Source organism: Corvus brachyrhynchos, unplaced genomic scaffold, assembly GCF_000691975.1.
Source record: "Corvus brachyrhynchos isolate BGI_N302 unplaced genomic scaffold, ASM69197v1 scaffold142, whole genome shotgun sequence".
Classification (NCBI taxonomy): Eukaryota; Metazoa; Chordata; class Aves; order Passeriformes; family Corvidae; genus Corvus; species Corvus brachyrhynchos.
In genome coordinates this window covers 8,623,899-8,639,530 of record NW_008237226.1, presented here as the reverse complement: position 1 = coordinate 8,639,530, position 15,632 = coordinate 8,623,899, and the positions used below count along the sequence as shown (strand labels likewise).

General features: G+C 35.6%; 1 long non-coding RNA gene across 3 annotated transcripts in view; it reads right to left on the bottom strand.

Annotated features, from left to right (window-relative positions):
- LOC108445453 overlaps positions 1-15,632 on the bottom strand; it is a 370,042-nt gene that overhangs the window by 130,479 nt on the left and 223,931 nt on the right. For all 3 annotated transcript variants that reach the window (XR_001860308.1, XR_001860310.1, XR_001860309.1), the window contains 3 exons: positions 7,762-7,938; positions 5,055-5,208; positions 46-166 (listed from right to left, as the gene is read on the bottom strand). This is a non-coding gene — a long non-coding RNA (uncharacterized LOC108445453). The remainder of the gene's footprint in view (positions 1-45; positions 167-5,054; positions 5,209-7,761; positions 7,939-15,632) is intronic.

Below are 15,632 nucleotides of genomic sequence, written 5' to 3'. Positions count from 1 at the left end.
GCCAAGGTCAGAAAGGCAAAATTTTGTAAGGAGAATATTAAGTACCTTTTACAGAAGTAGTTGGTTTTTTTAGTTCTCTCTTCCCTTTGAGCTCATTTTAAAATACACATCATATGTGACATACAAGGTGAATATCCATGCTTACAGGCTGATATCTTCGGGATCACTAAGGAAAAAACAAAAGCGTTTATCCATGGAAACAGAAGATTCAGAGTTTCTTCCCCTATCAAGTCATGTATTGTCTCATAGGAGTGCAATGACAATTCTAATATTATGAGGGTTTGGCTTATTGAGAAAGATAGTTTTTAAAAACCTTGCTAAATATTTCTACTGACATTCTTCCATAAAATACAGCACAAAAATTCGAGCAATATCCTGATGTCATGAGACATTACCATGCAATAACAGGGATAAAACTTGCTGTAGAATTTAACCATGGCATTTTTAGTTTTGAAGTAAGTTACTTTAATTTAGGTTGCCATTTCCTGTACAAAAATCATGCATTGAAATTTTCCATTTTTCCAAACAGCAGGCATTTTATATGGAAAAATCAGCAAAGAAACTTTTCTCCTTTGCATTTTCCAGGCACAGAGGGTACAAATGGTTAAATATTTTTTCTCATACTTACATATCGAAGTTTAAACCCTCTGCCCTGTGGTTTACCTGCATGATTTTATTCTCTTTCCTCCCAAGTCTGCCTTGTACTTATGTTTTTTTATTCTACAGTATGAGCTGATTGTTCAAACTCTGTGACCAAACCACTCAGTTTGTAACCTTTTCTGAAAGTATATATTAATAAAAACAAGCAGGAGTTGTCAGTGCAGCAAAAAAATAAAACTGCCTGTTATATGCAAAGCACATCTTTAATGATGTTTAAAAAGGAGCTAAACATCTCTATGGGAATTCTTAAAACACTTATCTCTTAGGCCCTTATTTAGTTTTGCAAGTCTTTGTTGTTTAACAAGCTGGAGAAATGGGTCATCTAATGTTATATTAATCAGTAAATTAATATTTTAATTTGATTTTCTTTATAGTTGAGATGCTTGCGGCATCTCCAGTGTTTTTTCTCTCTGTACACTGATGTTAAGCAGTATCATTATCATAATGTACCTTGGGGTTGTGAGATAACAGGGTCCAGTGATAGCTCTATTCTTAGGAGAGTGGGAGGTTTATGATGACACTTATACATTTTAAATGACACGTGGAGGCTCTCGTGCAATGAAATGTCTTACAGCTGAGTCATAGGCTTTTCTACATTGGGCTTTTTAGTTCGTACACTTGAAATCACATGTTTTCATGTCTAAGGAGGTGATACATTTTACCAATTTTTTGATAAGATCTTTACAGTGTGCTGGAGTAAAAATCTCAATGATTCAGTTTTTATAACCAGTCCTATTTTGAAAATTTTTGATAAGTTGCAAGAGATATGACTATCAATAGATGAAAAGGAGAGAAAATGAAAATTAATTCTTTTTTCTGAAACAAGTTCCAGCTAAGTACGTTTTTCTCAAATATTCAGTCAGTCAAATACAGAAGACTCGTTGACGCAAGGAGAGACACAGACTTTTATTTGGTGTTATCAGCTCTAATTACCCTTCTGAAATGTGCTTGGAAACTCAGAAGTTTGATTAGATCAGGCAAGACGGTCCCTGTCCCTTGTGCATTTTTACAAGAGCTGACAAAGAAAGCTTTCTCCTTTTTGCTCTCTTATGCATGACCTTTAAACAGGTCAAAATAGTGCTAAGATGGAAATGGTTCACAGGTTACTGTTAGGTGAGTACAAAGGAAGAAACAGTCTTTGTTCCTTTTACCTCCTTAGACAGTCACAATCTGGCCTTCTCACCTTCTCCTTTCCCTCCAGACTCCGTAATTGAGGATATTTACTACATCAAAGATCCCATGCCTAGTACAGGCCCCCTCCCTCTATTACAAATACACAAATCACACGTCCTAGTGCATGTTCGCTCTGGTCCAATGGTAAGTTACATGTCTGAGTGAAAATATATGTTTGGTGATACTCTCACATACCAAGGTCAAAGCAAATCACATTCACACATTCCGTATCACACTCAGTTTACTGGCCATACCTCAGCAGGTGCACCATAACCATATATGACTGTAAAACAGCCAATACTTTATTGTTTCTTGAGCTTCACTGGCTTTGTAACATAGCCGTTCACAAAAATGCATCCAAATGCAGGTTCCACTTATGCTTGCAATTGGGCAAGTGCAAAATTGGCTCAGGAGGAATGTAGGCACGGTGCCTGTTTCCTTCTCTCTCTCTCTCTCTTTTTTTTTTCTTTTTTCTTTTATTTTTAAAATAACTTATTAATGTGAAATGGCATTTTAAACATTGCAGAGCACAGGATTCTGGGTTTGGGGATTGAGTCATGTCTGGCAACCCTCACTTTCAGTCAGAAGCTTTTTTTCCTGTCTCAGAATAGTGGTACCAGCTTTTCAAAAGATAAATCTGCCTGGATTGAGTCAGCCTCGAGGCCAGAAATGTTGTGTGGGCTGTTGGCTGGATGACTGCACCAGAATGTTTTGAAGTTAGAATAAATGGAAAAATCTAAATGAACGTGCTTATTATTTTAGCATAATAATAGAGTTAATAGATAATCTTACATTATGAGATCCATGAAAATTTTTGTGATGGATCATTGAAAACTTGTGGGAATATTCACTTTGCTTTTGATCGGTACTAGTTTTCTCTGAGGAAAGTACTCATTTTTTACAAAAGCCTATAAATAGAAAAACAAATGCCTGAATGAGTTTTGAATTAGAATGAAGTTTTGAGTCTAATTCAACGTGAAAATCCTTTTGAATTCAAGAGAAGACTTACCTCAGTTTTAATATGAAGGACTTTTCTAAAAGTTTGAAACTTCAGAGGTGTTTGGCTTCATTGTAAACATTTCACACATCTCTAGCTATCACGTTGCTAAAGTCAGCACTTGCCAGTGTCAACAGAATGAGCTTGTTACACATCACTGAATGTTGCAGGAGTAGGTTTGACGCCCTATATGATTTTTCAGTCTCATTTTTTGGAGTCTTTACACAAAACGAATAACATCTGTCTTCAAAGAGAGTTTCATCAGCTCCAGAAGCAGGAAGTCTATAGACTACATAAGCAGGAATAGCAGAGGTGTCTTAAAAAGGTGGGTGCTCCAGAAGTGAACGTGCATTGAAAAAAGAGACAGTCTGCTTAAATTAAACCAAGTAACCTAAGGGGTCTGGCTACTCTCACATTTTTACAACACATGCAAAAAACAAGTTAGGAAGAAGTTTCTTCCTTTAGCAACTTAAAAAATAGATTGAAATTCCAATTCTTCTGTCCCAAAAGCACAGCAATATTTTCTCTCTCTATTGATTATCACTCCACTTTGGTTGAAACAGTCCTGACTAAGATCAAAATCGCCTTGAAAAGATGACTTTAAACCTGATGAAGTACCAGCACCACTGCACTATGCTATCAGATGGGTATTTTTGGAAAATGAAAGTAAATCAATATTAATAATATAAACCAGAAATTGATTGATTTTGCCATTAAAATATGTAATGGTGAAAGAGCCCATATCTAATGATTTCTGTTAAAGTCTTGTAAGTAACATATTAATTAAACTGGATACATGAAAATATTTGAAGACATTTGTAAGACTTACTTGGGTCAACCAATTTTTAAAAGCAAAAGTTCTACCATTAATAAACTAGAGAAAGATCATAGCTGTTAAGCAATAAGGATGAAAGTCACATGAAAAGGTGACTATGAGAAATTTGAGAAAAAAAGAATTTGCAGTCTCCATCATTCTCTGTCTCTTACAGTCTAATAAGTTAACTTGTACTGACTGGTAAGAGAGGCAATAAAAACTGATAATTCTTTAAATGACACTAATTCCAGGATGTATGCAAAGCCTCACCAATGCCTTAGCATCTATCAAGGACATATTAAATAACTCAAGATAGTGGATTAATATTGTGTAACCATCTTCAGAAATACTAAACCATCCATTCCAACATCCTTACTGGCATTGATCATGAACCATTGAATCAGTACTTTATGTTCATTTCCTTTCATTTGCTTTATTTTACACTGGGGAATATTTGCATTCGTACTACATTCCTGTTTCACATCAAACACACTCTAAAATTCCTACCTGCCTTAATGCAATAGTAACTTTGGTAGCCAGTTATGGTCCTTGATAACTATGCTCATTCCCCACTCCACCCAACAGAGAGACTGAAAGAGCGAAAAAAAAGGGAAAAAATGAAAAGGAAAATAAAGACCTAAAAGGCCAGTGATCTGATAACAAAACCGATAAGTTTGTTATTATAGTAATAACAAATTGGTAAATTTGGAAATTAACATCTAATGTATGTCAATAAAGCTTTAGTAATGGCTTAAAAAAAAGAGTTAACAAAAGCACCACCAACAAAATGAGGAATTAGAAAGCACATTAGAGCAATCAGTAAATCATTTTGAAAAAGAATCAAAATCACTATACAGAACTGAAAACCACTAAGTCAATCCTTATTGTCAAGCCTAATGTGATCCAATGTACTGTAGTGAGGGAATAGGAAGGAAGTGTCTACACCACATGTTGAATTAAAGGGAATCAACCAGCCATTTACTTTCATTTATTTAGTAACCTTCGTGATGAGATCATCAAATATATTGCCTCCTCGGGAATCACAGAAGGCTGGTATCTTGCTCCCTTTCTTCTATCCCACCCTTTCCGACCTGATTTTTCCATCAAACTACTTGGCTATTTAAATGCATGGGATTTTTTTAGGGAAAAGTTGGTTTTGCTTTGTACCAGAAGAAAAACATATTGAGATATTATGCTAACAGATTAATTTTAAGTCACTCTGAAGGATTCACTAATGGACTTCTGAATATTACAGTATCATACTCTTAAGAAGTAGTGCACACAACAAGCTATGTTAACTGAGACCAATAGGAAATAATTTGACTGCAAATGATAAGTAAAAGGAAAAATGTTTCCTGCTCCACCAAAGCAAAATCAAACAAGAAAAACATACTGATGACAACACTTTACCTATAAATCTAGAGATCACTGCATTAAACAGAGACGACTTCTCTTGTCCCTTGTTTTGATAGGTAAGTCATCTGCTGTTGGAGTAATTTGTTGTCAAAGGTGTTTGAGATGAACTGGGTTCCTGTTTCCTCTATCCCACTTCCATGATGGGAACCTGAAACAACAGCCCTACCTGTAGATATTTATTCTGTAGAATGCCCAAAGAGAGGTGAAAAGGATCTCACAATGGGTAAGACTTCTATTTCCAAAGACAGTCAGTATAACCAAAAAATCCACAGAACACGAGCACCTGAGTGCCTCCATGGCTCACTGTTCACTGGGTTACAGGATCCCTTATCCATGCTACCTAGAAATGACTTGGTAAGTATGCAAGAGCATGCAGAAATCCTTTCTTCGGTCACTGTAGCCCCTTAGTACAGTTCTCTGTCTAGGCAACACTGCCTCATTCTGGCTAGTTCAGAATTAATTTGAGTATTTCTATAGGGCTTCATATTGAGCCATATTTATATTTTGAGAGCAACAAAGCTTTTATCTTTGGAGTTTTCTTCACCTACTTCAAATCTGCTGGAGTTCATAAGTATTTAAAAGCCTGTAATTTTTTTTTTTCCCAGCTGTAGAAGCTGGTCCAGTAGTAGATATAATCACACTTTACAAATCTTGACTCAATTATATCAATACACTGTGGTAGGGAAATTGCTTCTGAGACAGTTTCCCTGCTTGTTTTCTTCCCTTGATATGTTTTACTTGGTAGTAGTGCTGATTGTATATATCAACTGAGTTGAATTTGGAAAAATAAACTGTTTACAACTTCAATCTTTTATCAAAGAAGGTCAAAATATTATTCTTCTACGTATAAAACTTCCAATTAGTGATAGCTGATGCATACGCTATCTAAAACACTATATTACTTTTTTCTGTTCCAATTTGTCTGGTAAAGAATTTGAGTTCCTATGAATTTATTCCTTGTTTTCATTGTATATGTGAACAGTATATGTACCAAATTTCAGTACATAAGGAGATTTGTTGACAGTTTACTTTGGCAATTCACAATTTGTAGAGCATAGCTGCTAGCTAAATCATGTGGGTTTGCTTCTGCTCTCTAAACAGATTCTTTTTTTTTTTTAAGTGGAAATAACAAATAATGCTTAGCCAGTAAAAATAAAAAAAAATAGTACTCTTTAGATGATTTCTGATTCCCTTCTTCCTCTCATATTCATGCAACAAAAGCTGTTTGAGTAAACACTCACAAATACTAAAATGAAAGGGCATCGGCAGACAGGAAGAATGGCTTTTCAATTGGTTACTTAAAAGTCTTCCATTAGGTGTCAGCTGCTTACATTTCCAAACATTATATCCCACAATAATGAATAAAAGACTTCCTAATAAAATGAAGGCTTTTTAGTGTGAACATTATGAGTGCCTACTCAAGACTAAGGTTAATTTTGTGCCTTGCATGAGCACTTTGGCTTGCAGATAGAGAGTTTGATTTAGGAACGGGTCACACTCCACAGACATGAAATATCCATCTGTTGTGTGAAGAGTCACACTCTAGAGTGAATGGAATTCCTCAGATCAGAAGAAAGTAACTGAGTATTTTGTGATACCTGATCTCTCCTCCACCTGTGGAAACCTATTGAAGCAGCTCTACTTACAAGACATTTGTCAGAATGTTAATTGGAAAAATGACTTCATTGTGTGAGTCATACAGTCACCTCTGTGGACCTCATTAGGTTTAAATGAGCAGACTGAAGGCCAGAGCAATCATTCTGAGCACAGCCATATGTTGGCGAAGAAACTCTCTCAGAAACAGGCTCGTGGCCAACTTTGGGTACTTACAAATGACTAGATGGAAGATGGGGGTCTTGGTGGCAGGAAATACACTGGAAACACTGACATATGTAACATGTTCCCTTTCACAACAAAGGACAATTTAAACACAAATCTTTCAAAATAGCAGATTCACTAGCTTGTAGGTTTTTAAATGGCTTGCAGCTTTTGGATTGGGACAATGATAATTTTAGGTGACTGTAGATCATGCTTGCATGTAGCTGTGGGGTTCTTTGCAGGACACCCCATAGCCCTGGTTTGAAATCCTTAGGAACACAAAACTTTTTGCTGGGAAATGAAGTCATTCCATCTTGACTTCAAAAATAAGAAAGACAATCAAAATAAACTATTGGTTGAGTTTGTGACTTTCTGTGAGAATATAAGCTGCATTTGTGGAGCTGCTTTTTACCTACTTTTGAGAATTAGGTAGATCTGGATGAGGGTTTTAGTAGAAAATGAAAACAACTCTGTCTCCCACAGCAGCTAAGAGGTAATCTCCAGCAGCAGAAGTAGTATAAAAAGAATGACATATTCTACCATTCATTTAATTTTTTTTTAGCTTGAAAGATTCTGCTGTTGGGATATCCAGACTCAGAAGTGCCGAGAAAAACATTGTTGGAAGATATCTCATAGTAAGGAGTCTTGTCAGGACAAGTAAATGGAAGGAACATGGGATAGCATTCTTCTTCTAATGTCATCTAAATATAATATAAATTTGCAATGAGGCTTAAGGTGACTTACAAAGCTTGAGGGAATTAAATTCTGTAAACTTTTTCAGAGGATAAAAGTAAGCAATATAGTCATTAATATCTATGGAATAACCTCACCCAAACCAGTATTACTGAAATACAAGACTTCTATAATTACATATTTGTCTTACCTTAAGTATATCTATTTTGAAGCCATAGATTAAGGTACTTTTGCGGGTGTGAAACTCTCAATAGTCTGACCTTTACGAAATTTATTTCAACTACTCATATATGTCTGAACTTCAGAAAAGTACACATTTTGCTTCTTTTTCTCAGTTGCTGTGCACACAGTCCTTTTTCTATCTGACCTCAAAATAAACAAGAATGAAAAAAATATTTTTAAAAACTGACAGCTCACTACAAATAAGCAGAAATAAAACAAGAAGCTTTTAAAAACCAACAAGCTACCAAAAAGAAGACTGAAAATCTTGACATTGTCATCATCACTTGAGAGACTGAATTGTTATCTACTCAACTCCACCTTCCCACATGATGAAAGAAATCTAAGACATGGCCTTGAGGTATCAAGCCATCCAAAACTCTGCCCATGCAAGTTGTGTTCTTCCAACAGGTATATTTCTATTAGATTTAGTCTCATAATTGGAAACACAGAGATGAACAGCATTTCACAAAAATGGCCATAAAATCTTATGCTCCCATACAAAAAGCAACCAAGTCAAAACTTGTTTGTAGCAAAACAAGAGGATAAAAACTAGGAATTAAAACACATTGGTCATTAGGAAAGTTGCCACATCCAAAAAACACATGGTGCTTTTCCCACATACTCACCCAAGAGACAGAAAATATGTCCCTAAAACAGAAGTCAGTTTTAAAGACATGCAGTAACCTGGGTATCTGCATGAAAACACTTAAAATTTAGAGGTTCCTACCCTGGATTCATTAATAGATTTGGGATTCACAGGGCTCACCTAGTTTTTATTTTATTTAAGTCCTATTCAGAAATTTTAAGCATCTATCAATTTACGTATAACTTCTAAGGATACTTCCTATTCCTGTGGTTGGATGTAAATATAGATACTGCTGTGTCATCAGTATGACTAATCATTATTACCCAGCCAGGTACACCTTTCTAGTCATATTCATCTTTAAAGAAGTAGCACAACCAAATCTTCAAAGCAAAAAGTTGTCATCTGAAAATTCTTTCTTCTTTTCTTTGAAGTCCCTTTGCACTCAGAGGTGCTGCCTATGGAATATAATCTGGCTTGCCCAGCTGCTTTCACTCTCAATGTTTCCAATTTTGAGCTTTTTCTAGAAATCCAGCCAAGGAACAAACTGCACTGAAGTTTATGTGAACCAATTACTTTCTATGTCAGCACTACAACGTTATGATGATATAATTCACTTAACCACAGCCTATGCAATCCCTGTGGATAAAAAAACTCTTTGTCCTTGGTGTACCCACAAATTCCTTGTTCTTCCTCCCAGCATCTGACTTCATGCCCATCCTTGAATTATTAACTCCCAGAGCAATGTCTCCTTCTCTGAAAATAATAAAACTATCTGCCAATTGTTGTTACCATGTAAAAAATTCATTTTTCATAATCACAGTAAAGAAAAATGTAAATATCTGCATGGTAAAATTCTGCTATTATTAATTAAACACTTTTATTCAAAAACAGTGCTGCCTTTCTCTAGAAATTAATATCCACATTTAATTTTAATATTTAACAATTCCTTTAAGTAAACAGCAGAATTCATGGAAAAAACTTGTTTGATTGTCTACACACAATTGGTTGCTGGTATGGCTTGTAGTTTATTTAGTTCCATAAAATGGAACTGTGGTTTGAGCATTTTAAAACACAGGTTCATATGTGTTCAATATTTTGTTCAGTTATACTCTTTGCCAGTATTTCCTCCAATTGCAGCAACACATTCCAACAGCCTTTTCATAAAGCCATCTTTCCCATTTGTCTTTTTTGTCCACTTGGCAAGAAATATCCATAATGATGACTGTTTTCCTAACCTTTTATGATCAGAGGGGATAAAAAGCAACATCAACCACAGGCTTCTCTGAGGTACTGCTTAAAGTTATTTGTTCCCCAGCCTGTGTCACAGATAACAATGCAGAAGGTACTTTTCAGTTTACTGATTAGACTACTGTTAAATTTGCATTTTTCTGAATAAGCCTCTGCTCAGTGCTTCTGTACTTCTAGCTGTCTATACTTCCAACGCTCCATTCCAATTTGAACACTCCCTTGTTCAAAGCTTCCATTCCATGGAGCAGTAAGGTTTCCCACAAAGTAGATCAACTGTTAGAGACCAGCCTTTACAAATATTTGGGCAAGTCTTGCACTGCATCAGATATAGAGAACAATACACATACGCAACAGTGAACTCTTGTCTCTGACTGGAGGTTTTTTTCCAGCCTGATCACTGTTTCTACCAAATTTAAACAAATAAGGATGTAAGGAGCTAGAAAGATATGCACCATTGAGAAAATTAAACAATTCTTCCTGAACTAATTTTTTTCATATAACATATACTCTTTTAATTCATTATTAGTTATGCTGTTAAATTGACTGGAAATATATCATTACACCTTAATAACCCTATTGTAAGTACAAAGTACATCTTTAACTGGGACCTTATTAGTGATGCTTCCATAATGGAATACTGACATAGGTTAGAGACTTGTGTATTTCAAGTGTTCATAGCATTTATAAATGTCTGCAAATTAAGAATTGATAAAATAAGATTTTGATAAATAAAATGTAATTCTTTTTAATGTTTCACATACTGTACGCCAGATAAGGTTCTTCTGCATAACCTGGGCCACATGCTTACAAGCATGAGTTAATTCTCCCCTCTCAATTACTATTTTGAGTCTGGTAGTGCGACCTACTTCCCTAATTGTGAATTTCTTCATGGCACACAAATACTACTACTAATATTGATGTATATTTTTTCCTCTTCTCTGTCTGCCTGCTGCCTACAGAAGAGCCATACAACACATATGCAAATTAATCCGTGGGAGATAATCCCAGTCCCTCGGTTCACCCACTTTAACATCAAGAAATAAAGAAGCTCAGTACTGAAAGCTCCATAGCACTAGGGCTTACGGAGCATTGCCACACAACATATTTTTCGGCATGTATTGTTTAACTGTTATTTTGGACTAATTTGTAGTTACGTTTAATTACATAATAATAACTGTATTTACATATCAATATAGATTACAAAAATCTTGTAAAAAGCTTGCTGTACTTACTAAAAAGTGTTTTGCAACATTCCCTTGCTCTGTTTTATGGTTTCCACATTACAGAAGTGCACCAAATCCATATCCATTTCTTTTGCTAGTGTCAGCTGGTGCACATCCAGGCCTGTGGTGGAGGCGGTTTTGTCTCGTTCCCCAGCTGGCTGCTAAAACCTGTTCTTTGCAACTCCTCTCCCCACAACTCACTCCTTTGCCCAGCTGCTGTGTTCTTCCTGAGGGCTGCTGTGGCAATTCCCAGTTCTGGGCATATCTTCTCAACCACCCACCCAAGCCTGGCCCCTGGTGCCAGTGCACTGCCCCCTTATCCTCAGCCCCCAACAGAAGCCATCAGTAATTCTTTGGCAGAGCAAGGCTTGGCAAGCTCTGGGCTCTGGAGCTGGAGCACAGGGCTGGGGCTAGCCTTATCAGGCTGTGAAATTCCACTGAAACCAAGGGGATTTCTTCTGTTGAGAGGAAAGCATGCAGAAGGGCTGTCAGGATTGGGATCTTATGTACTACTCATGAGTGGAAGGAAAATGGAAATCTTTTCAATGAGCCTGTTTGCTTTGTAATATAAAACTATGTAATAAAAGAACATTCACATCATTGTAATTTTCCAATGTTTTATACTTTAGTCATATTTTTCATAGCAGTTTCTCTGATTTATCCATTTCAATTTTTTATGATACTTCTTTTTTTGTTGTTGTTGTTGTTGCCTGTTTATTATTGGCATATATTTTTAGTATTTTTCCTTTGGATTTTTTTTTTAAATTGACAGGATTTCATCTCTGTTTGTTAAAGAGAACCAGCTGTTTTCTTCAAAGATAATTTTCTGAAGCTGTTGTGTGCCATAATTACACTGCAATTACACAGCAATATCCATAAAAGCAGATGAGGATTCTATGTGTCCTTCTGACTCATTAGAAGTTGCAAAAATGATGGATGCAGTCTTTCCTAGCTTGACTATTGCCCTCTGTTGGCAAACCCAAGTCCTGTCCTATCGAGAAAGAACTAAGGCAAGGAATAAAAAAACCTTTGCAAGAAGATCAGTTTCAGTTTTGGTAATGGGAACACTGAGATGATGCTGAAGCTGGGAAGTATTTTCTAGGTGCATTTTATGGATAACACTTTGAGGGTTTCTTTTAATGTTTGCAATAAATCAGTATTTTATACATTTTGCACACTTTCTGATAAATTATTTCTTTTCTCAAATAGTCAAATTACTTGAGCAATTATTCTCTTTGCAGTTCAGTCTGACATTCACATAATTTCCTTGCAAAATCCTTCAAAAAATTTCTTGTTTTGAAAGAGATGGTCAAATTCTATTCAGTTTTGTTTCTTCAGATGTTCTGACATGAACAAGTTGAAAGAACTCAAAATATGCTTATATGGCTTTGGAATACCTTAGATCTTCATGTTCTGACTATGGAGAAGAAAAAAATCAGAGAGCTACTATTTTCACTCAAATCAAAGCAGACAAAATCAAATTCCTTCTGAATCAACAGACAAAAAATATTTTCACTCTGGAAGGAGTTCTCAAATATTTAAGGTGACAAAAGAGATCAATTAAGATGGGAAGGGTAAGAATTGGATGGTGAGATTTTGAGGAGGTGTGGGGGCAGGAGGGTTTATTTGGGTCTTTTTGCATTAAATATTGAATCAGGTGAGCTATTTAGTTTTGTTCATCCATTTCTGGCTAGGGTTTGGCATGGTCACTTCATAATGAGCCTAAGCTAAGGTACAGAATCAGTGAGGCTACTGGGACTGATTGTCAATGGACTCTTCTACACTCTTGCCACCCCAGCCACTAAAGTCTAGATTTGTAAAAGATTGTGGATAGGGCAGAACTTCAGAAAAATTAATTTCATTAAAATCCTACAAAGTTTGAAGTGAGTTGAAAATCAGGAGAGACCTATCAGCACATGGATTTCTCCTGGGTCTTTGCTAGATCCTGATACAGTTTCGAAACATTTACTTTGGTATGGGCAATAGTTTTGTAGTCAACTGGTCAACTAAAGCATACAAGGTGATTATTAGCCCTCTAGTGACTTTCACAAACAGACCATATTTAAACAGCAGAGTTAAACAGAACTCAGTTTAGAGAGTCTATTCTGGAAATAAATGGCTGTGAGAAACGAACTCGTTTTATTTTCAGTTGTCTTTCTAGCTGTCAGAGCATCTATAATGTATATCTCAGCTTGCAGAATTTTTAGATGCTCAGAATTTGAGTGTTTCCTTTACTGCCAGACAAGGACCAGATTTTGTTAAGGCTAACACAAGGACAGGAATAAATTTTCTAATGTTCACATTTCTTTCAGTATTGATAGCTAAGGCAACTTGAATGAAGCTTCAAAGGTCAATGACTTCTTGTTTAGCATCACCGGGTTGACCGAAAATTATTTTATATTTTCTTTTCCCTCTCTTTTCAGAAACAATTCATTGATATGTCCAAGATTTTTTTTCTCCATGAAATTAGACTTGCACAACAAGACACTGTGAATGCAATAAAAACCTACACCAGGGAAAATGGAAATATGGATAAGCACCATTTGTAAAGTGAGGAACCAGTTGTCTGTCCACTGCAAATGCACTATCAATTTTCAGTTTCTGTGTAGGACAGTAGTTCTTTCAATAGATAAGACAATTGCATAATTGCAGGACTTCCAGTTTTTCTTCCATTCAGTGATTGCTGACTGAACTGTGTTGATTAGCTTTCAGTACAAGGCTTGACAGTGGCTCTGCAATCATTCTGCACAGCTCATACCAAGCAGTATTTTAATTTGTTATGAGAAATACCTGATGAAGTGTATTGTTGGAGTCATGGTTTTTATCCTGCTGGGCTTGTAGAAGACACCACTTTTGATGCCAAGTATATATTTTCCAAAGTTCCTTTGCATTTTTCTTCCACTATCACTTTTCATTCAATATTTAGAGATTTTTTTCTTTAACTCAATTATTTACAACAATGAAATAAAAAACCCCTCCACAATTACCCCTGTTTTGTTAAATTGTGAAACAGTACATTTAGCAATTCTGTCAAATCTCTAGTAGTGAAAGTCAGCTCTTTGCCATCTTGGTTTATATATTTTTGCTACTATATGTACTTAAAATATCAATAGATAGGAAATTAGAATTCAGCTACTAAAGAAAAGTTTTTAAATATTGCAGAGACCACAAGCAAAAAACCCACTGAAAAGGCATATTTTTGCATATATAACTAAGACAAAATATGCAGCAGTTAAAGCTCATACTTTTCACTTTTCTCCACATGTACAGAATCTCTACTTTTTTTGAGGCATAAAATTCTGATGGTGAAATTGTGACTGCATGAACTGCATAGAATTAAAACATTATTTTTATCTATCTACATTCATTAAAATGTAGAGAGGAAAGAGGTAGACCCTAAAGTCCAATTAATCATCAGTCTCTGAAAATTATGATGTTATAGTTTGATGCACTCATTAAAAAAAAAATCTGATCTGTGTTTACTGGCTTCTAAATTTTCCTAAATGCTCATTTTATTTGTGTTGTCAAATCAAAGATTGCATATGTCTCACTGCAGGAAATATAAGAAAAACTGACTGGGAGATAAATACTCTGGTTATTGCATGGAGGAATTGAAAAGGTCTTTGCTTAGACACATCAGAACATACTGTCCTGCTGTAAATATAATGGTTATCGGGGTGTGAAAATTTAGGCTCACTGCCACAGTAGGGGATAGCTTTTTTTCCCTCCTTTGGTGGTTGTTCTGAGATTAATACACAAGCAGTGCAATGTTTTTGAAAAAAAAGATGCTTTTTAACCCTTTTAGAAGATTGTTTTAGTGGTACTAGCAATGGCACTTTCAGATGTACAATAATCTGGATGCCATTCAACTGTTCAAGCTATTCTCTTTTAAATATTTCATTTTTCTTTTTGAAAGCATATAACTCACATCAAATCTTTTATTAAACTCTGCTGTCAGATTATTTTTGGTTTATTTTTTAACTTTCATACTGGTGTTATGTACTCAGTGATGAGATATGTATGTACAGTACATTCTCACAGACACTATTAGCTTCATTATTTGTGATTTAAGATTAAGATTTGTCTTTCAAATCCACAGTTTCTGTCAACTGCAATCATTTTCTGCTTGCCTTTACACATAAGATCAATGCTGTTAGAGTTCAGGTTTCTGTGACTGTCATCCTGAAGTTGATGGTATTTCTGGTTCTTTATTGCCTTCTGACATATCACTACACTTAAGTACAATTTTTCTCCAGTGCCTGAGGCTGAGTTGAATGAAGTGGTCCTTCAGTCGCATTCTGTCATCTGTGTGTTGACCACGACCTTCATGGTTAATTTATGATTAGGAGGTTATGTCTTTCCTTACTCTAGCAACAGTATTTCAGCAAAGTTCTTTATAAATTTCTTAGTTCTGCAAATACCTTGCAATTTTGCAGGCTTGCTCTCTGCAGTATTCTTCAATAAATAATAGGAAGCTAGCCTGCACTTTTAGAGAAACTTTTCTATGTACATTGCTAGTGCCTGCTTAGATTGTTTCTCACGCTGTCTGTTGTCCTGCAGAGCCAGACGAATAATGAACGATCTTTGCCATCTCTGGATTGTACCACTGTGAGTTCTTAGATGACATTTTACTGTGAGATGACATTTTACTGTGAGATCTGGTAAGGGATCTACTTGATTATATATCATCTACCTGGGAGCAAATGTGTCTGGTAGACAATGAAACAAATTAAGCATGAACAGTTTATGGCAGGATGAGACCTTTATAAGCTTTGAATTTCA